We start from the raw sequence: 23653 nt of genomic DNA, 5'->3' as shown, positions 1-23653 counted from the left end.
TATTCTATTACATACTTGTCAAAAATTGTTTTGTATTCCATATGTAAAAATAAATCTTGTTTTACATTTTTATATAATTGCCTGTTGTCTTGAGAAATTATTTTAACATTTTAAAGATATAACATAACGACTAGCCACATACAACATTTAATGCATTAATAAGCACAAAGATTCAAACGGAGCACTTCTTTTTGACTACCTGTTTAGGTAAAATAGTTTTTTTTCTCCTCATTCTTTGAGGGTCTTTTTGTGCTTTACCATTAGGCAGCAACAGATTTCCAAAGAAAAGGGATTACATGGATCAATAAAAGTGACAGTTGGATAGGAAGTAGAAGGATGACAGGTGGATGCATGAAACACTTTTGTGTAAAGGCTACAATACCGCAATATGAAAATAGAAAATATCGGAAATCTTCCTTTCTCATGTTCATTCCTCAAATTTCTGTATATTTCTATAAGAAAGGACACCATAATTATAGATAGTAGTCTCTATGTGCAAATTATGCTGCCACTTTTCATTATACAAAGTTATTCATGCACAATAGCTCACTGAAAACTACAATTTGTTGATGTTAAAAGGTGTTACACATTTAAAGAACAAAGATTGCAAAACAATATAAAACTTCACAACCAAAAAACATACTCATATTTTTTCTTTGGTATACAAGTGTAAAGAAAATTTCTAAATAACTATTATTTGATCAGTAGCAAAACTCAATATAGACTGTTTATTAGGAGTGATTTTGTATTTGCATCCTTTACCAAAATAAAATATTTACTTTTACAACAGTTTCATTGAAAAAGAAATTAGGATAGTAGAAGATAAAAATAAGTATATAACACATTTTACCTAGATTTCTTTCTATCAATGCAGTATATCAGTACACTTCTGGGATAAAGAAGGAAAGAAATCGGAGAAGCAGAGAGATGTCATTCATTGTTGGGAAATCCAGGAATCGGTCAAATGTTCAAATGAAATAATTATCAGAAATGGAATACACCAAAGCATATGTTTTCTTGGCTTTTCTGTATAGAATGAATGCTACCACACCCAGGGCATGAAACACCTTTTTTTCTCCTTCATTCTTCATTATGTATGAGGTCTCTTGGAAGTGATTCACTTGGGATCTAATGCTTTGGGGCTTATCCCGTTTCTATAGCTGAGGGTAAATCCTCTATTTGTGAATCCAGCAAGGGGTCCAGGCAACGGTGCTGTAGGTGCACGTGTCTTGGATAGACGCAATAGCTTTATATTTAAGCCCTTAGGAAGAGCACACCATGAAACAAACTCCACAAAAATGTGTTAGCTTCCTGTTGGAAGCTAATCTCAATCCAATTTCATCCCAAAATACCAGCTGTATGCAGAAAAGTGCAGCTAAAGGATAAAAGATTATCAGTACAATCAGGTTGTCCCATGGTTTCAATCTTCCACATGGTATTTCAAACTTTTATGGTAAGTATTTTTTTTTTAGTTTATTTGTCACAATAAACAGATTATTGAATATAAAATACACGACTAAACGGGGAATTTCATTTATTTTAAAATGGTATTTAAATTGTGTTTCTTTATTGCTGATTTTTATATATTGATCTTCAAAGTTTGTTGTAGTGCAAATAAACTGCAAAAATATGCAATAATTATAGGATGTAGATTATTTTTTAAATTATTTGAAAATATGCTACTTGTGTTTTGAGGCTTTTTTTGTGTTTTTCATATTTCCTGATTTGTACTGTTGAGGTGGAACATATGCTGATAAGATATCAAGCAATATCTAATCTTATAATATTGTTTTATGTATGATATTTATTCATATGTTTGGTGTTTTTTGTGCAATTTCTCATGGATGCTTTAAATGCTTATTTTACAAAATGTTTCTTACATACACATTTGTGTTTATCAAGTGAATACAGTCTTATAGTCATTATGATTTTTCAGTGTGAATACTTTCCCTGGCCTGTTCTTACTAGTTGAAGGTGTATAGTAAAGGTGAAATAGTAAATGTTAGAGTACATCAGACAGATCAGTTTAAATAGTTCTCCATTTAACTACCCAAAGAAAGGCAGGAAAACACCTGATTTTATGTGTAATAGAAGTCTACAGGTTTTAAATATCTCACTTTACTATTCAATATGAAGGACAAACACTGGTCTAATTCATTTTACATTATACAGGGCCAGCCAAGGTCTTTTTGTATCAGAAGTTCTTTGTGGTTGGACCTTCATAATCTATAGTGAAGTCAAGGAGCTATCCAATGGACTGTTCCAGACATTCGAATGATGCAACGGAGCATTCTTAACTGCAGCACTTGCTTTGTTTGTCTACACTCTAATAAACTCAACATGCACTTTCCCAGGTTATCATTTGTTTAATTTACTTTAATAATATAACATTATATTATTATTTTGTGTCCCTATACTTGATTTATGTTATATAGCAATAAAAATAGGTCGTGGTCAGGTTGTGTATATCAGGAACTCTTCTGGGGGGGAAAATGCTGAAAAAGGCTTTGAAGAAATGAATGCAGCGAGGGGGTTGGCTAAAATATATACAATATAAAATAATGTATTTTATGGGCCAACCAGACTCTCAAAGGAGGATTGAAGTAAACTAGAAGCAGGACTGGACTGGCCTTCTGGGAATACCAATAGATTTACGGTTAGGCTGCCTCCCCTGGGGCTAGTCTTGAGTCTTATGCATACATTCTCATTCTAACATACATATGTACATACAGTACATTCTCTCTCACATCCCCTTACCTCACTCACAGGGGTCTGCCAGTCTGTTTGTGCTTTGCGCATCTGCCAGTCAGCGCCATGTCGGATATGACGTCATATCTGGTGCCATGCGCTGGCCTGCATCCGCACAATGGGAGTAGTTATACACGTGGCCGTGGCTGCGGCTGTCAATGAAGCTACAGTAGCAAAACAGATAAGACAGATAAATATTGGTTAAAGCATAAACATTGAAAAAAGGCAAGTGTTCTATTAGTGTGAAATTTCAACATGCCTACAAGAACATGCAGGCCAACTGTTTGTTTCTGATGTTTCTGCACACAACACAGTACCCACAGTACCCTTAGGTGATGAGTATGCTGACATGATACACAGACAAATCTAAGTATAGATGGGGCAGAGGATATAGAAAAAGTAGTTCTGGGGCACATAGATGAGGACTCATAGGTGAAGGAGTGAGGGGGAACATGAACATGACATGAGGGCACAAATCCATTGGATATAGGAGTGAATCATATAAACATATGGCCTATTGGCATGAATATGAGGGGCAGACATGAAACACAGTAATTGGAGAAGGGGCAAACAGTCATGGTGGCTACAGGAGCGGGGAAAATGAACATATTGGGTTAGCAGAAAGAGGAAAGAATACAGGGGACTGGTTTAAAGAGATTGAGTTGGTATTGGGCAACACATTGTAAAAGGCAGATCTGCTTAGGTATCCTATTTCCCATACCATTCTATGTAACTCTATAAGAAAAATATTTCTCCCCTAGTATCTTAACATTGGCAAGGCTTTTACAGTCTTGAACTAAAATACTCACATATTGATGTTCTGTCATTAATGTTCTATCATTCGTAGGAAAAATTACTGTACTTGTTAAAGAAAATTGAAGTACTATGACAGGGGTGTCCAAGTTTTTTCTGCAGCGGGCCACTTCATCAGAAATGTATATGTGCGTGGGCTACACTAATTTTTCACTGAGACAAAATATGGCCTTTAATAAGATATGCAGATTAAAACATGATAGGAGTGTGATTGCTGTTAACAAGCAATATTGTTATTGTATTTTGTGCCCAATTTTGGTGTTACTTTTAATATTGGACAAGAAATCAATAACAATATATATATATATATATATATATATATATATATTTGCTGTTAGCAATCACACTCCCATCATGCCAGGTCAGCCAGTACATGCTGAAACCTGGCTAGCTGCCCTCCTTGTGTATTGATGCTGCCAGCTGTATTGGGTCTGCATATCACTTACAGCCACCCTGTGCCAGGGACACATCCATGCTATCACACACACACACACACACACACACACTCGTTCATATACTTATTGATTCACAGATTAATTCCCTCAATCACGCATACTCATTCATACACCCTCCCACACACTCTTACCTGCACTGCAGCTCTCTCGGTTCCGCTCCCAGATTTCTATAGGGACCGCTGCTTCCCTCTGTTTGTTCGCATTCTGTGCGAGCAACTTCTCTTGTACTGCACAGAGGAAGCAGGAATGGAGCAGAGTCATGCGATGTGATGTAAATTCACTTGACTCTGCTGGGTTCTGCTTCCCCTGTGCAGTACAAAAGACCCAAAAGACTCCCACAGGTAAGCAACAGGGCCCTTGCGATCCTGGTTGCCCTTGCTGCAGATCTCACACGGGCTGCACCTCGAGGTCCGGCGAGCCGCATTTGGACGCCCCTGTACTATGAGGTAAAAAAATCATAATTTCGCCTGTGTCGATTAAGTCAAGTCCCATCATACTACCACTGTCACCCAAATAATGGATGAGTCTCTTTTTTTCATCTTAATGAGATTTTGTTCTATTATAAACACAGACCTACGGTATAAGCAAATTAAGGTCTAAGTAGAAGTCACAGATAAGAGTAATTTTCCCTGACACCATTTTTTATGGCACCTAACTAGAATCAAATTAACTTGGGTAAACTCAGGCAGTGCACAGAGACAAAAATGATGTATAAAACACCAGTACAATTTGCGATTTGAGAGCGTAAGAGTCACATTTTCACATCAACATTTAATTTGATCTCATAAATGCATTTTTAAGAATATTTCTTATTTCACTGCAGGTCACATTCACATAGGACATAAGTTGTTTCCATGCCGATTGTAGCCCTGGGATAGTCTGATTTTTCACTTGGGAGGCATGACCCTCAAGTCTAGAGAGCATGCACTGCTTTTCTCCTCAAAGGAGGAGGTCAGAGTTCAACACCAGCTAATGTAATCACACTTCTGCTCTTTTCTTTTATTTCACAGCCTTTCTTCTTAAGGGAGAGCAGATTTGGTAAAAAGGTACCTAGTACTCTTTGAATTGTAGTATGAAAGTGCATACAACTTGCACGCTACAGTATCTAAATATCTTTTGCAAGCCCTTGTGATGGTTATTTCAGTCGTGTTTTATGTTAGTTTTACTGAGTTATCTACAGTACGCTTTTCTGTGTGTAGGGGTAATGCCGATGAGTAAAGTATCATCAGATTCATCTAAACAAATAAGAACTGTTCTGTGGCTTTATGAATTATAAGAGGCATGGACAAAATGCTTTTTTCTATTACATATTTTTAATATAATCAAAAAGTTTATTGTCATGCAATAAGGATCAATACCATCGTTAAGGTAGGATAAAGGGAACATCTGCCCAGGGCATTCCACAGGAACCTCCGGTGGCAGTACCTTGAATCCAGATGAGATACAGGGAGGGCTGATATAGAGGTCTGAGAATCTAAAGAACTATGGGATGCAGGGGTACAGAGATGTTTGGGGGAGTTATAATAAATAAGAATAAACCTTAGCTATCTACAGTCAGTATATATTTTAATGAGACCATTCAACGTGGCAGTACCCTTTGAACAGCCACAGGTCAAGGGCGCAATGCAACTTTCTGTGAAGACCATGACGGGAAAAATTATCCACTGACAATGATCACTTTATAACTGTAAAAAATCAAGGGCGAACTTTTCATACCAATCTCCAAGTGTATGGTGCATTCAACCTTAACGACCTATTTTAGATAGGCAGTAAAAGAATTATTGTATTCTACAAAGTAATATCTTAAGGCTACTGTTTTTTAAGACATGGACGTTCAAAAAGTTGAAAGCTTTTTCAAACCAAATATTCGAAAAAAAATTTGGTAAAGTGATTTTAAATACAACTTTGGTTTTTGAAAAACAATTTAAATATGATGTGGACTTAAACTTTTACTAGCACTCTGTGTGAATATTGAATCATTACTGAAGATGTACAGTGAATTCCAATTAAAGAACCTTTCTCAAAATTGTCAATGAATTAGACATACTTTAGCAGTAGTTTATAGATTTAAACCCATCACTGGTAACTTTAAACATGACTAAAGTAAGTGTTAAACCTAGGCCTTTCTACACCTATAGAGGTGAAAATTATCTATAAATTGAAAAAAATAATGAATTCCTTTGAAAATCAATACAACATCATAGGAATTACATGATATGCATAGTTCTGCTGTACATACATTAGTTTACTTATGTGTTCTTGCTACTTGCTATATTCTGTATCTGTTCCTGAACCGAATTATCAAGAACTTTAAAAATGTGGTGGCCGACCCTTTAAGGACAATGATTATTACAGCACTGATACTGAATTTTACAACCCCTCTCCATGGTACTGACAGGGATCATATGACTAACAAGTCACCTCCTCTAAGCTGTACATATGAGCAATTTCATTACTAGAGCAGTAAACATAGAGTACATGATAATTAACTTGCTATCAGTAGATTCTACAAAGATACCTTGACTGATTCTTGCCAGGAAATCAATAACTGTAAAGAAAGTCACCTAATATAAGCAAACAGCTTACTTTCTGTTACGGGGATAAAGTTTGGATTAGATAAGTGTAAATCAGGTTAATGTCTCACTTTACCCTTAAGTGGGTATGTAAATTATTCTAAGAAATAATAAATTAGGATTTTCCCACAAATGCCTAGTGGGGGGGCACTTTAACCTAGAACATGCGTAATGCATTTATAGAATGTTTATCTAACATAAGGCTTCTTATATTTTTTTAAATTAGTTTTACATATACCGTTGTTTGAGTTGAACATTAGGGCTAAAAGGAAAAGTGAAAACTTTAGGAACTGTTAAAAGTATTTTCAACACCTACATTCTACCATCCAAAAAATCTGTAGCACATTTGTAATTTTGTGGTCTGGTGAACACTGGAATTCTACAAATAGTTATTATAATATATCGTAATTAGGTAACAAATGAGTAATGTTATTTTAATTACAATATATTATAATATATTGTAATTAGGTAACAAATGAGTAATGTTATTTTAATCTTATTTTGTATCTATTGTATCTTTTGCCAAATAGGTAAATAATTTTTTGGTCATAATAATAAATAATTTATCTACAAATGTTCTACTAATTCTATAACATGAATTGAAATATTTATATATTATTTTTCATAAAGAGGTTAGTATATGTGTATGACAGATACATGGCATTATTTAATTACGAAAAAATGGACTGCACTTTAAAAATTATTTTAACTTATTATTTTAACTTTTTAAAAGTTCACACCTAGGAAATAATTTGTTGACAGCTAAGAAGATGAAATACTTTGTCTGTTTCCCTGCTTATCTTTGAATACTTCTATTACTTTCTCCCAAACTACAAAAGCTTCCTTTCCAAGCACCCTACCATCTTTTTATAGGCTTTACAATAGCTTTTTGTTTAATGCTAATCTTCAGTATATTTCATTTTACCATTAACATTGCCTTGAGACAGCAGTCTACCTCAATCAGTATAAAGTACATGACATGCAATACTATAATTATAGTGTCTGGGAGCTCTAGTGACCCATTAAAATTGATTTGTATAGTAAGTAGAGATTCTAAGGACAGAGGCAGGTGAGACCTAAACGCCAGCCTGCAGATTTCATTCACTCACAGCATATGCACCACAAAAAGCATAATCCGAGGAAGAAAAATCAATACAAGAACACTAACTTGTAACCTGCTTGAGCATAAAAACGAATTGTTCTGGAAATAGTAAATTTTGTCTTGTAGCAAGTTTTACTGGTCCTAAAGACTAACATAAAACTTTTCTTACACTGATTTTTAATATTCACTATAACTAATCAAAAGTATACACATTAAAATATATTAGATGCTGCTTTCTCACAAGTAATAAAAACACCGAAAAAGCTGTACATGATAAAAGCACAGAGAAAAATATTTTTATGTTAAGACCAGCCTACACCTAATGGTGTTTGCAGTTAATTTGTTGGCCCTAACCGCAGACACCATTATTTCACATGCAGAGATAAGCAAACATACATTTTGCCTTCTACCAGATATATATAATTCATGCATCTCGATATTGTGGAGAAAAACAGGTGCATGTAAACAATATATGTGAGCTTCAGTAAAATGAAGGGTCTCACTACAGCAGATGGGTAGCAGTTATATGTGTATGAGTTAAGCAATCAATCAATCAAATCAAATCAATATGACAGCAATCAATGCTACAGTACAGTAATACATCACTGAGCCAAGTATTTATCACTCTCCTTGCTGATCAACTCACAACTCAGCAGGGATTGGGAAACCCCTCAGAACAGTCTTTTCGAAGAGCCATCCGTCCTGTCCTGCCCGTGCACGTAATCTCTGACGCCACAGGTGAGGCTTCAAAGTTTGTGGTCACAGCCATGGGTTTTTATAGCTGTTGTTGGGACTTTCCAGAATCTTCCAGGGGCGAGTGTCTTTACATTGTGGAGTTATCTTTAGGTGGATTCTGTGACGCAGGCTGCCTCTCCATCTTATGGTGCTGCCCAGGCACTTTAAATGGATATCCTCCACCATTTTGTTCCTGGGCAGTTCCTTGTCTAATTGGCACAGTGATCTGTACATGTTGACACCTAAGTTACAAGTTCTATAACTATCCTTATATAAAAATCATTAACCCTGTCGTGACCAGGTCCAGGAGTCATATAATTAACATCTTTAAAATTCACTTACCCAATTTATTTGTCCCACCCATTCAAGCTCCAAACTTGTTAGAGATATATTAACTCACTACATATATATATGGTTATGATGCTCAGTAATGTTGTTGGGTGTGTGATGTGTCCTGTGAAATTGTTTGCAATGACCAGTATTTGGTGCTGCATGCTTCTATTTCTTGGAAGCAATTGAACATTTTTTTTATATTGAGTCTAAATGAGCCGATGTTAACTGGGGAAAGCACAATGTTTACAGTGTGTATATGTGTGAGGAGCAAGGTTATGCCCTATGACATAATGGCCAGAATCAGGTGGCTGGGCAGAGGGGCAAAAGTAACTACTTTTCCCGTAGAATAAAAAGCTGCCCCAGTGTCCCAGTAAGCGGCTCCAACTTGTAATTTTTGTAGGTGTCTCATCTCATGGAAGTTACCATGGAACCGTGAGGCTTCCTCTATAACTATACAATATATATTTCATGCAGCTCAGTTGCAAGAATGGGCCATTGGGACTATGTTGATTAAATAGTTATCCCTTTTCTCTTGGGTTTTGGAATTTAACTCAAGATACACTAATGCATGTGGCAGGGACTTAGATCTTAGTAACAGTTATTTTTGAGCCATGCAAGAGCAACCACTTGCCCTTAGATAAGTGCGGGCCGTCACTAGAAATAATTAAGCCTTAAGTAAAGTGAAAGATTGGACAGCTTTGGTGCAATAATGGATAAACAATCTAAAGTTCTGGGCCTTGAAGCTGGTTAAAGAAACCTAGAAAAACATCTCAGCATTATGGGACTTGATCATAGTACTCCACTGACTATTTGACAACTGAGTTTTAAGAAATACTCTCTAGCTGCTATTTTAAACTAGAAGCCTGCTGAAGTGCAAGTGGGCACCCTGAGAAGGGTGATAGGCAGAAAAATCTTTCCCAGATTTTAAAAATGAATGTTTTGGCCCACAGGGGTGGTTTGTAAATCTCAGACTGAATAATAAAGATCAACCCTGCCAGTTTGACGCTAGTGATAGCAAACTATTCAGGAGACCTAATGTCCAAACAGTGTGTCATATGTGGGGGGAACACATAAACTTGAATTTCAGATTGTTGAAGCCAACAAAACTTAATGATTTCTGATTAACTACACAACATAGATAATCAATACACGCGGCCTCTGATTAGTTAAGAATGTGCAGCTGATCAATGTGTATGATCAATTATTCAATGAACCAATGGTATCTGTTCCTGGAGTGCTCCACGTTGACCTGGGTCCATTAAGTAGCCATTAAGTCAGAGGTCAAAGCACATCTGAAAGAATGATCTGGAAGTATGGAACCAGACATTGTTTAACAGGTCCCCTCCAAATTGTCTAATACCCCCTTTGGCCCAAAAAATGATAAGAATGTAGGTGTTTCAGAAAAACAGAGGTTTTATTTTAATATTTGGTTTGCCATTTTTTTGCATTTGTATCAATATATAAAGTGATAGGATGCACAGGCATTTATGAACTGTTGATCTTGTCCTGAAAAATATACTGTATACTTCCTAGTTCAGGTGTAAACTGTTGTCAATTGTCTATATAAATTTAACCGAAGGAAAACTACTAAAATTAAAAATATTTCCCCAACCCGTGGTACTTACAGAGTTAAACAATAAAGGGACATAATTATGAATGATAAATGACCAGGGCCCATGGTTATATTAACATTCTAGCCACCGTTAAGGCTGACAACATTTTATATTTGGGATTCAATAATAGAAATTTAATAAAAAAAAAATTAATAACATTTTTTTCAGAAAAGATGCGTCATTCAAGTGCACATATATACTGACTTAACCTGTTAGTGCCTGTGTGCAGCACCAGTACCATGAGTGCATCATGTAAGCACTAGAACATTGTATTGTCTTTGTCTTTTTATTATTTTCGAGTCAACTTCAAAGCTGTCAAAATGTAGACCATTTGCTGAATTTGCTACCTCGCTTACATGCCTCTATGTATGCACACACTCAAAAACTTTTCAAAATTAGGTTTGCCGATACTCAATTAATTAGTTAATTTAGTCTGCTGTATATATACTAAGTGTATACTTAAAGTGGTACAGTAGAGCTCATTGCTAGAGCTTAGAATATTAATAATCATCATCAGCAACATACTAAGTTCCCTTTGTCGCTACAACAGTGCACTATATTACAAAAATATCTAATGGAAAGAAAACACACAAGAAAACAGAACAACACTGCTCCACTGACGAAAAAAGGAGCTACACAATCATGGCTTTTCCTTTGACATTTATTAGCAAATTAAAGTTTCATTCTTACAGAGCCTGGGACAGAGCTGAGGGTAGGGGATAACTCACATTTGTCTTATATGGGGAACATTAATGTTGTTTTAGCTAACTTCCCAGAGGAAATCCGGGTGGCATAGCGGGCAACCAAAAAGGATTAATTCTACAGGATGTTCAGTACAATAAATAGGGAAACTCCATTTAGTCTTTTAGATCTCCCTGCTGGGTAAGATGATTCTACTGCTACCTCATAGGAGATGCCTGAAGCCATTATGTAGATACCAACTTCTATGTCCTGCTGTTCCTTGATGTTTTTCTATACAGACAAGGTCGCACTGAACCCTGAGGTTTCTTATATAGTGTCTATAACTAATGTATATTTAATGGTGATAGGAAATAATGCAAAAGCACAAAACATATAGATATCTGATTGGTTCCATACATAACTTCCTCTATATACTCTATGCCTGGGGCAACTTAAAAAAAAAACCCTTTGGCTTTAACTAATACCTGTGTGCGGATCAGGCTCAAATCTATTTTTCCACACCCTCACTTTCACCTGAAATTAAGCAGGAGGTTGCAGAATGCCTGAAGCTGTCTTTTCCAGGGTGGCTCGCTCAGGATTAAAACTATGTCTTAGACTGAGCTTCTTATCTTTCCATTGAAATCCCACCCAAGATCTCACTTTCCTCTTACCTGTGGAATCACTACCTACACTGTGACAACTGCATGAATGTACTTATTCCACACAACCTTTTATACAGTAAAATGCATACATCTGTTTGAGCTAAATGAGTAATATGCATGTATACGTCTCACAATACCGAGTACGTTCTTGGGTCTGTGTATTGAGGAAATAAATGGAAACAATACATTAATTATATGTGGACCATTTAACGAGTTGGGTAGCATGTGGACCAAAACCTGTATGTCCTATTGCAAAAATTTTCTGAGGCCCACCGACTTCACCAAGCAATGCTTCCAACAATGCTATCTTTGCACCCAAACTTCTTACCTGTGGCATATTTCCCCCAAACATCTTACCTGTGCCATATTTGCCACCAACCAGCTTATCTGTGGAAATTGTTGTCCCAAAACAACTTGTCAGTGCGCCCAAAAAGCTTATCTGTGCCATTTCTGTCACCCTACTGCTAACTATGAGTATTACCGGCAGCCAACAGTTTTAAAGAGGTGAACAAATGATTGTTACGCCCCTGTTCTATCCTCTTCCTTCATCTCACTATTTGTGTTATAGCCTTAGTCATTTTCGGGGGCATACTTTAAACTGGTTTCTTCACTATACATCAAAAGGCTTGTAAAAACACTAAAAAGTAAACGTTCCTAACATACATATGGATGCTTCATGTAGAAACTTGAGACTTTTTGCACTATTTTTTCAGTCAACACCAAAAATGATGATTCTCTTCTGACACCAAATTTATCAAAATCACCATCAGTACAACTTATCTCCTGTTGTGTCTTTAGCGTATGAAGCAGCTTAGAATGTCTTGAAGAAACGAGCAACAGGATACTTCATTGGGAATTGATCTTCTTGCTTTTTAGATTTCTAAATGGTATGCTGTATTGATCACAACATCAGTGCAAATTGCATCAATTAGCATTTGCATTGCTCTTTGTAAAAGGGCCTATTGTCTTCACTGTCCTTTTGCTGTGATAGTTGAATTTGGGCAATTCTTCTTTCTAATGTCATGTCAAACTCCTTTCTCTCCTCCTTTAGGAGATTCCAATCTAATCCTTGAAAACAGTGGGGAGTTCTACTTTGATAACTACTGTGGAATTTTAGTTTGTTTACAAGTTCTATGAACACAGAATTCAGATCTAATTGGAAAATATTACTGTGTAATGTTTTGTTTTTTTAAACAAAGGAAGTCCTATCAACACAGAAAAAAAGAACACCACTATGTAACAGAATAGAACATACATGAGAAATTAAACTACAGAAATATCTGGTATATTTCATGAAACCTTCATGTATTGTTAATTATATATTTCCATTCAAGGACTTCTGAAACAAAGAGGCAAATTGTATTATGAAAGAATATATAATTTTAAATGTACTTTATTATAAATATGATGACGCCTACATGCCCTGTCCAACCATTGCTCATCGCCTGCCCCATGGCCCTACCACCAACCTGCCCATTTTCCTTCCACTGTCCTGCCTCGTTTTGCAATGGAGCCATCAGACCCCAAAGTCCAGATAGCAAGCTTCATTTTCCATGTGCCCCCAACCACTGTTTGCAAATGGCACAAATTACCAGATAGAACATTGGCTTGTTTGGTATTCATTGAAAGCTGGCTTAGATGCTGGCCAAATTGAAGTTGATTTACATGGTATACTGTGTTTCACCCATGTCCCCAACCTCTTAGTGAACCACCTTTTTGGACAATGTTCAGAATTAGAAGCCAGCGCCTGCAATGCCTTAACCATGTTTTAAAAGTAGAACCACCTCCAGGTAAAAACTGTGGTCGGCACCCAGTGCAATTCCACACTGATTTATATAACATAAATCAGTGTGGAATTGGAGGCTGCCATGGGCTGATGCACTTTCCCTGGCATTCTTGCAGGGGAAATTACTGTTGGCTGCTGAATACCAAGAAAAACAGCATAAAAATGTGTTTGTTAATAATCTGCTGAATTTGTACGGGTATGTACGGCCATGGAAATGTTAACATGCCTGCCAGCAAATGTATTTTCTCAGTTGGTCATAAGTACAGCAGACCACATTGTTAATAGTCCTAGATTGTGTTTATTTCCAGCTGCAATGTGAAGATTGTAACTTTCTTCACACTCCAAAAGCTTATGTTGTTCTGGAGGAAGGCTGGCAGAGGAAGGGACAGGAGTGACAGCACCTGGTGTGTTGATGATGACTGAAAATCTGAAAGTGACAGACACTGGCTCCATGTGAGACACAAGGGGTAGACGCAGCTTGATGTGGTATTGGTGGTAGGGGGCACCATGAATTTGGCATGAAATCTTTTCTTTTGTGGGACACATAAAGATGGCCGGAAAGGGTTTCAAGTTGCTAAAATTGTATTGATTTATTAAGTTTGACATACAATGGGGCCTCTCAAACATATACAGTGTCAGGACAGGGGTCCAATCTCATTACAGATCACATTACATTATTAGCCATAAAGTACTGTTTGGCTTCACCAGCAGAGGGTGTTATTTTGCATTGACTACCTTTCTTGGGAGCACACCTGCTGCAAATAATTGCAAACTACCGCCACCTGTTTCCTGGCTATTTAAACCTGTTTGCCCTAAGTACTGTAGGTAGTTGCTCTAGTGCTACGTTCACTAGCAAAGTGTAATGGCCAAAAACAATCAGCACTATTCAGTTATGGCCATTTATTTGTCGCTGCATAATCATTTGATAAACAAGTAAATAATAGACATAGGTAGGGTGTAAAATAAATACTACAAAGGGAATTCTAATAGTAGGCCAAAGTATTCAAATCATTGCAGCTTAAGCCTTGATTATCTGTGTTTATGCCGTGGTGTCTTGAAAATCAGTAGAACTTAACTCTGGACTCTTAGTGACAGTCCTAATGGTGGCAAAACAAAAAGCCAATTTACGCTGAATTTATTATTTTGCATTTGAAATAGAGTGCTTAAAAATGTAATTAAGAGTGACAATAAGTGGAGAATATGAGTATGAGTATTTTATTTTAAACTTGTACTATTTAATAAATGGTGGGTTAGCTTCCTATTTTCTCAAAGAATTTAAACAGAGGGAGGTATGAAAATATTGTTTTTTTTGTCCTTGAGCATAAAATACAGACTGTATGAGTAATGAAGGTTTGCACTTACAAAAACCTGGTTTTACCTCATCATGACCTTAACCTTTATGTCAATGCCAATGAAGTCCGTTCTGACATAGACTGGATGATTAAATTGTCAGTGTCCCATGCAGCATCACCAATGAAGAATGCATATTAAGGTACTTTTTTTAACCTGTTAAACATTGCAAAATAAAGAACTTTAGAAGAAGCTGCAGTACAATACATCCTCTGTGGTCCCATTTTCATATCACTAATTGGCTGCTTAAAGCAGCCAATCAGTTTCAGGAAAGGATTCCTGTCAAAAGCAATGGGGGCACTTTCTGTATAAGAACATTCGTCTCATTAGAGAACAGGAAGTTAAGATACAACACTATATACATATTTTCCTCATTCTACTAATCCAGCACTTTTAAAAAAAAAATGTAATTTGATTTTTTATATGAATTTTTTTACATCAGTAAAACTTTTTTTCCATTGAACAAAACATACGTCCCCATCATTCTTTAAACATATCGCCCGACTCCCGGGACCTCGAGTTCCAGGCACATGTTTTTTTTTTTCTTTTTCATTTAGCCCAGCTGCGGGCAAGTAGCAGGGTTAGGAGCCAGATCCCCTGCAGCACTGCAGGGGACCTGGATGCTTCTCTCCGGCAGCTGGTGGACGTCTGTGCGATTCGCGTAGACAACCTCCGCTGCCGGCACTTCCGCCGGGACTTCTATAACGGAGCACGGGTTTTCAAATTTCTGTCTGTATATAACATATGCTGACTAACTGCATAATAGATCCCAAAATTGTTACAATACATGTATTCCTGTTCATTAGATAAAATACTGTTTTACAATTCCACTAATGTATATTTTTTCTTTAAAAATATTTTTTTATTTAAAATAGCTCTAAACTTTAAGGATGCGTCCTATAATCGGGTGCGTCCTATAATCGAGCCACTACGGTATATCCTCTGATCTCTCTTTTTTTGTAATTATACACCTGTTTGCTAATGCACTTGTTCAAATGTCAGCGATAGGTTCTACATGGATTTTGAAAGACAAATTCCCAGGGTTTTCCTTTTAAAACAATATTATCTAAGAAAAGGAATTTAATTAGTGGTGCATCCTTAAGCACCAGACATTTTGTATGAGATTTATTTCCAGATGCTCAAAGGGGTCTTCCAGAGTCAGAATAAGTCTTACAGAATAGCATCATTTAGCAAATGTGACAATTAATCCTTCCATACTCCTTATCCCTCCAGCACTAAAAGGTTTAACTGCTTTGAAGTTAGATTTCAAAGCTTCAACAGCTGAATTTGTTACAGTGATAAATAATGAAAAAAGTGACTGGAAAATTAATATAATCCCTTTAATCCTTGGCAGGAGTATCAGTTGTAAATAAGACTCAAGGTGTGCATGTGAAAGGTCTAGCTAATTTTGACACTTCATTGATGTGAAAAAAAATCTTTTTAAAAATTCTCATTTATTCATTCATATAATTGCATATTCTGTTTTTTTTGCTTTTTTTGGCATGAATAATGGTATTATAAGTAAAGCTCATTTACATCACGTGGTATAAGGCATTGCAGCAGAAAGCTTGCACAAATATCTCTTGTAAGAATTGTAAAAGAAAAATGGCTAAAACTGTCATGAAAAAATGCGAATACACATAAGGCATAAGATAAAAAGTTACAGTGAAAGGTATAGGATAAGATAGCATGAAAGGAAGTCAAGCAAATCAATTGGATTAGGAGAGTTGGGACTACAAGTGGGTGGCCAAAAGTATCAAAACAAAATTGTTGTCTAAGATTATCAAAGGAAACTTTCCATGTGAATTGCCTTTCAGAAGAGGTCATTGACATCTTTCATCAGCCTCAATTCAATAACTGCATTAAAGAAGCACACATAAAAAATAACCGTGTTTAGAAGATATGATGTATCTACGAATAAATTTAAATATATATGCTCATTAAAGGTAAATATTTCTGCTATTCTAAAACAGACGGTGACAATTGGCACTGGGATTCTAATCATAATATTTTTTATTGAACAGTAGAGTGTAAGCCTTAAAATAGGATTGCAATATTCTAGGCTCTATGAAATAAATTATTTAGAGGTCATTTTTATTAATAAAACTGGAATCTTATAAAAAAAAAACACAAGTAGATGTAAAGTGTCAAATCCAAGAGAAATGCCTCTAAAGCTCTTTATCCATTTGATAAACATCATTACTTTGGGACAGCTTCCTTTATAGAACTCCAAAGATATGTGAAAAATAGAAACACTGCCAATTAATGTTATTTGGGGTTTCCTCATTATTTTCCTCTTCCATAACGTATCTTCCACACATGAAATACCTTTCTACACATCTGTACATGGTAATATGCTACCCTTTTGATCAGGTTGATCATCATGATATATGTTGTAGCTTGTGTGGATAATTAGCAGAAGTTTTTAGAACTTAGTAACAGGGTAAGATAATTTTAGCTAACAAATGTGAAAATTGTAATGTTTGAAATACTGGAAATGTTAATATTGCATCATAAAAATTGATAATAAAAAGGCATATTAATATTAATCCTAGAGAAGTCTTTGGTTGGGCAGACACGGAAATGATGTAACTTACATCAAGCTTTTGGGAACTTAGGGGTCTTCTTCAGATGGAATCAAAATAATTGTGAACATGAAACCCGAATTCCTTGTCTTTATTTGAAGTTTATCATATTAATTTCATTCTGTGCAGCCTAAATGATGCTACTACTATTTCTACAAGTAACAATATGATACACAATACTGAATTAGAGGTACTTTGACCCTTACGTTCAGTGATTAATACCTGTAAAGCAATTTAATTAGGCTTTGTTTTGTGTGTATTTCCTAAATAAGGATTTGGCAAATCCCTCAATCTTCACTCTCTTTAAAGGATAACTTGCATTCTTGCAATTCCAAAATTCCCAGAAAAAGTTTTAGACAGCTGATCGTAAGTACTTGATACATATGTTCATGTAATATTTGACATATTTGAAAAACATAATAACATTATCGATGGATTTATCAGGATCAATGTCATTTAAGAAAAAAAGTAAACAAAAATTCATCGTTTTGTTTCTTGATCCAGTTTTATTTTTTAATCAAACATGAAAATGTATCAACTTGGAGAGGTTAAACTATTCAAATAAGTTAATGCATAATAAATAATATTACTAGATAATAGCATAAATGAAAAAGGTTAAAACATTTTCCACATTATTTAATATTTTTTAGTTTATGCCAAAACAAAGTGAAAGTATTCCTCTTAAAAGTCCTGACCCCTGCATTAAAAATAGAAGTAGCTGCATACATGTAGAATGGGAATGAATTACATGATGGTCGCACAAAACATATAGAAAAAAATATTTTGTTTTCATTACTGCATATACTTAGAAAAAGTACATTATGCATTTGTGAATGTAGCAAGCAATACATGTTTTCTTAAATATGAGATGACATATATTTGTCTGTTAATAAAAAAAAAGAAGGTAAAAGAAAGCCATAGGCATGGTTAGCGGTAAACATTTTACCTAAATAGCTCCCTTAGATTAAAATGTGTATAATTAATCAGCTCCATTTAAGCCCAAACAGAACTAGTAATTGATAGACAAGTAATGGATGTGTCAAGATAAACACATATGCACTGCCCTTACACATGCCTACACATACATACACATACATTTACGCTTGCCTTTATACACAAACATCCAAGCAGATGACACATGCAAGACACACGAATACATGCACATACAGAGACACTCTTCCCTAACACGCAAACTTTCCTTCAGAGTTATGCATGAACAGACCTTGTGCTCCCTTCATTTTAGTCTGGTTAGAGGGAGATCAATAATGTCCCAAACTGTCTCTGCTTCTCCAGCGGCAGGCAGTTCAGTCCATTTCTGGAGGGAACCGGCAGGATGACGGACACCACAAATTGTGTAAACAGACTTCGAGTCTTTGTGCGGCTTTCAGGCACAGGGCATAGTCAAGAACATCTGTTTTTATTCAATGTCATGGAAAGAAGTACATCAATTTTCTGTCAGTTGGAATATTATGCTCCTTAATCATATTTTCATTACAAAAGGAATGCTAAAACATATGTTTGAGTAACACATTAAAAAAGTGAATTTTGAGATTTCTTATTGTGCTTTTATGGGGATCCTCTAGGGAAAGGAAAGAACGGTCCTGAACTGGCCATAGAAAAGAAAAAATGGTTCATCACTCAACTCCCAGGAAGCTGGGTGCTAGCAGGAAAAAAGGGGACAGCATAAAACCTCTTGAAGTATACGAACACTGAAAAGAATCCCAGCACTCCAAACAGCTTCCAATTCTTAGGTTACTTTATTTAGAGAAAGCAAAACAAAAAAAAAACAATGTTTTGGCCAAACAGGGCCTTTATCAACCTAAGAATTGGAAGGTGTTTGGAGTGCTGGGATTCTTTTCAGTGTTCCTGAACTGGCCATAGGGCACAACAGGCAAAATTCTCTGTGCCGCTCAATAACCGTTATTGCTTCCCAAGCAGTCTAACCACTTCTTTAGTGGAAGCACATGGCTGCATGCTGTAAAACTCTAGGGAGCCCTTGAAAGAACATAGCAAACAGTCACAAGTATCCAGTGATTGGCCGAACAAATGTGATTTACTAGCCACTGACCTTAAATGGATAGGCCAATTCTCACTGCCAGTCCATTCCTGGTCCTCGACATGACATGTCCACATTGGTTGCACTAGAGTTAAAGGTGTGTTATTCTAAGTTGGTTGTCTGGAATGTACAGACATGAAGATTTGTTGTAAAATTGGCAAGGATATCTTGGTTACCTGGTTCTTCTGGCTGGGTTGTGTTGTCAGAGAGGTTTCATAGATCTTACCCACCTCAAATCAGGCACTCAACAGTAGGCTTCAAACATATCATATCCACTACATTAAAAGACAGTGGTTTCCCAGATATGCAGACAGCATGTTGCTCAATCTTGATAACATAAACACACTGATAAAGTAGCATAGCTTTAACCTAAATTAATATGGGAATACATTTTGGCAATCTCTTAATTTCCTACGCTGAAACAATGCCACACACCACGTGCCTTTGTATGGACAAACAATCGGTATGCCCTATTTTTTCTTTAGAAAAAGGAACACATTATGGGTAATCTCAACCTCACATACTTTTGATTATAGACCTATCCCTCAGATTTAATTCCACATGGTATATGGGCATTATTGTCAATTAGTTAAACATCACAGCATTCACAGACAATATATGGTAAGAAAATTATGGACAATTCAAAGGTATTATTCTTGTGAAAGCTCTGACAAGACACCCTGGAAAATTGGCCATTGAAATAGGCCCTGGTTGACACCAAACAAAATGATATAACCTTAACAACACAATTACCGTATTGGCTCGGATATAGGCCGCCCCCGTATATAGGCCGCACCCTAAAAGTTTGGTGCTTTTTTAAAGAAAAAGTTTTTTTCTTTAAAAAAGCACCAAAAAACATGCTGCCACTCTGCCCCCCCGAGATACGCTACCACTGTCCTCCCTCCCCAAGATATGCTACGACTGTCCTCCCTCCCCGAGATATGCTACCACTGTCCTCCCTCCCCGAGATATGCTGCCACTGTCCTCCCTCCCCGAGATACGCTGCCACTGTCCTCCGTCCCCGAGATACGCTGCCACTGTCCCCCCTCCCCGAGATACGCTGCCACTGTCCCCCCTCCCCGAGATACGCTACCACTGTCCCCCCTCCCCGAGATACGCTGCCACTGTCCTCCCTCCCCGAGATACGCTACCACTGCCCTCCCTCCCCGAGATACGCTACCACTGCCCTCCCTCCCCGAGATACGCTACCACTATCCCCCCCCCGACTTACCGGAGCAGACTCCCGGGTGTCTTGCGGGGCCGGCAGGGGACATCTACGCAATACAACTTCCGGTGCCGGATGTGCCGGCACCGGAAGTTGTATACGCGTATTGCGTGTATTTCCCCCGCCGGCCCCGCAAGACACCCGGGAGTCTGCTCCGGTAAGTCCGGGGGGGGGGGGTTAGAGGTAAAACGCATCGTGCGGACAACCTCCCGTGCCGGCACCCCCCCCCCGTGGGAAGTGCTGGCAGGGGAGGCTGTCTGAGTGTATCGGGGAGTAGGATGCAGGTCCCCTGCACCGCTGCGGGGGATCTGTATCCTAACCCCGCTGCCTGCCCGGCGCCCGGGACTGCATGTCCCGGGCGTCGGGCGCTAGACCCCGAATATAGGCGGCCTATATTCGAGCCAATACGGTATATAAGTCTTTCTGACTGAAACCTTAAATAATGTAGATACATAAATACATAGATACATAAATAAACTCTTCCTTTTATTTTTATGAAGAATTAACCTTTTATAAAATGAGGATACTAACCTTTATTCTCACACCTTGAGATCAAACAAAACCAAACAAAAGGTTTCTTGGGGCAAAGAGAAAACCTATTAATAGTCATCTAAAAGGTTCTCAGCCAAAAAGAGACAGGAGGCTAAACATTCAGTACCTAACATATACCTAATGATGTCATGACATAACATTTACTTTTCCGAGGACAATGCCTGTAAAATAAGCCAGACCCCAAAATGCACACATCATACACTGTTTCCAAACGTTCCCCCCATCATTGCAGTTCACTGTGTCAAGATAAATGTACTTTTCCTGTATACAATCTTGAAGCAAAACATAAAAAAACACAATGAATATGTTTGTATGAAGGTTAAGAAGGATCCCGGGTCCTATACATCTTGCGTATATACTTAGTACCATTTATGCCTTCTGTGTACAAAAAGTCCAGAGCATTTTATTCTAGAAACGTCCATAGAAACTTGCAAACATGTTCACTGAAATAGAGCATCTATATTTAATTTAATAACAGACTATTTTCTCAGGGTTATTCTATTTCCTTTCCTCCATCTCTGACCACTTCCTTCTCCAGATAATGGGGTTGACGGTGGGTGCCTTTTATTCTGCTTCATTGTGGCTGCAGGTGTCCTTCTTCCACCTGGAGGAATTCAATGCAGGACTCATTTAGTCTTTTGTCACAGGGATAGATGTCCCTTTGAATTGGACTGTGAAGATTTCTTGCGCGCTGACTATGTTATATGTATGAACTTTATAAATATGTCCTAAATACAACCTATTTGTTAGACCAAAGCTAAATTTGTATTTCTTTTTATTCTCAGTTAAACAAACTTATTATGTAATATCCAAGCCAAACTTATAGTTCCAAAAGAAGGATTTGAGGCTGATAAGAAAACACTTTGAAGACATTACATTGCTTGATCAGATTTGATACATGTATTATCTGTTTAAAAGGAATTGGCAATTTAAAGCGAGTTAAGTATACTTAATCTAAATTGTAAATTTGACAATGTATGTCTTCAATGGTACAACACTACTTGTCAGATAAATGATAATTTCTCTATACTTTATTTATAATTATCAAGTTTTAAGAAACTGGGGTGTTTTTTTCATGCATACCTTGCAATTTAGTTTTATATTTTTTGCCCACAAAAAAGCCTGACTGCATAAAAACAATTCTATGTTTCATTATGGTGTTTTCACTACCTCCAAAAAATCGTTTGTTTTTTTAAAAAAAGTAATCCACTCAGGGTATTTTTTATATTTTTGGCTTTTTTTAAGTATAGTGGGGAGCACTGTACGGGATGGGAAAGGGATTTCCAAAAAAAATATTTTAGGGCTAGATAAGATTATAGGAGAATTTTTAAATTTTTTTTATATAATTTATACTTTTTACACTGCAGTGAGCACTGTCTAGTGATCACATTTGAATGGTAGAGTTTCCTGTGCAGCATCAAGGATTCAGCTGTGCCAGTATAAAATGTATTTCATGACATACCTTAAGGGATGGGCTGGTTTCAAGGGCAATTCCAAAATTGTTTACAAATGACTGGTCAGGGGATGAGTGAGAGAGTAAGGGAGGCAGGAAATAGGTACGTATGTATGACTGTATGTTAGAGTAGGCGTGTATGTATGTGTGTGTGAGTTAGCATGATTTTGTATAGGTGTGTGAGCATGAATGTGTTTGCATTGTAGAATGATTGTGTATGTATAACTGTGTGTGAGCATGAATGTGTATGTGTGTGTTAACATGAATGTGTATATGCAATGTGTGTAGTCAATTGGGCCAAAAGCCATGAAAATACTGACATAACATGTTTCCTTAATTGGAAATATTCACCTGTGGCTATCCCCCATATATATATATATATATATATATATATATATATATATATATATATTGAAAAATACTTAAGTCCAGTAAGCTTAGCCCTTCTCTCTATGTGAATTGATGAAGAGTTTACAAATGTCAGTTTGTTCACACACTTCCTTATTTCAAGCACTTTACCATTTTCTCTAATCTACTAAAAAAACAGATAATTAGTGTTTAATCAATCCATTCAGTTTGATAAAATCTTTCTTCCTTTCTATTTGCAGTCAGCCTCGATGCATGTATCTTAAGCATTCTAACATTTCTTTGAGCAACAATGCCCTCTTGATAAGTCAAGTGGCAGCTAATTAGTCCAAGTGTTACTATAGAAGGAGGGTCCATGTTACCTGAATTGTTGCGGATCATCACCTGCGGCACTCTCCCTGTCACATACTAAATGGGAAGCACTTGTTCAGATGCTTGGATGTTCACGGAAGCGTATCAGATGCATTGCCCTTGCTAAAGCATTTGTCAATCAAAAGTGTAAGAGAGCAGCTGTACACATTCATGACCACCTAGTGGAATCACTGCCCCCCCCCCATCACCCTTA

Source organism: Spea bombifrons, chromosome 4, assembly GCF_027358695.1.
Source record: "Spea bombifrons isolate aSpeBom1 chromosome 4, aSpeBom1.2.pri, whole genome shotgun sequence".
Taxonomy (NCBI): domain Eukaryota; kingdom Metazoa; phylum Chordata; class Amphibia; order Anura; family Pelobatidae; genus Spea; species Spea bombifrons.
Note: the sequence above shows the minus strand (reverse complement) of the source record.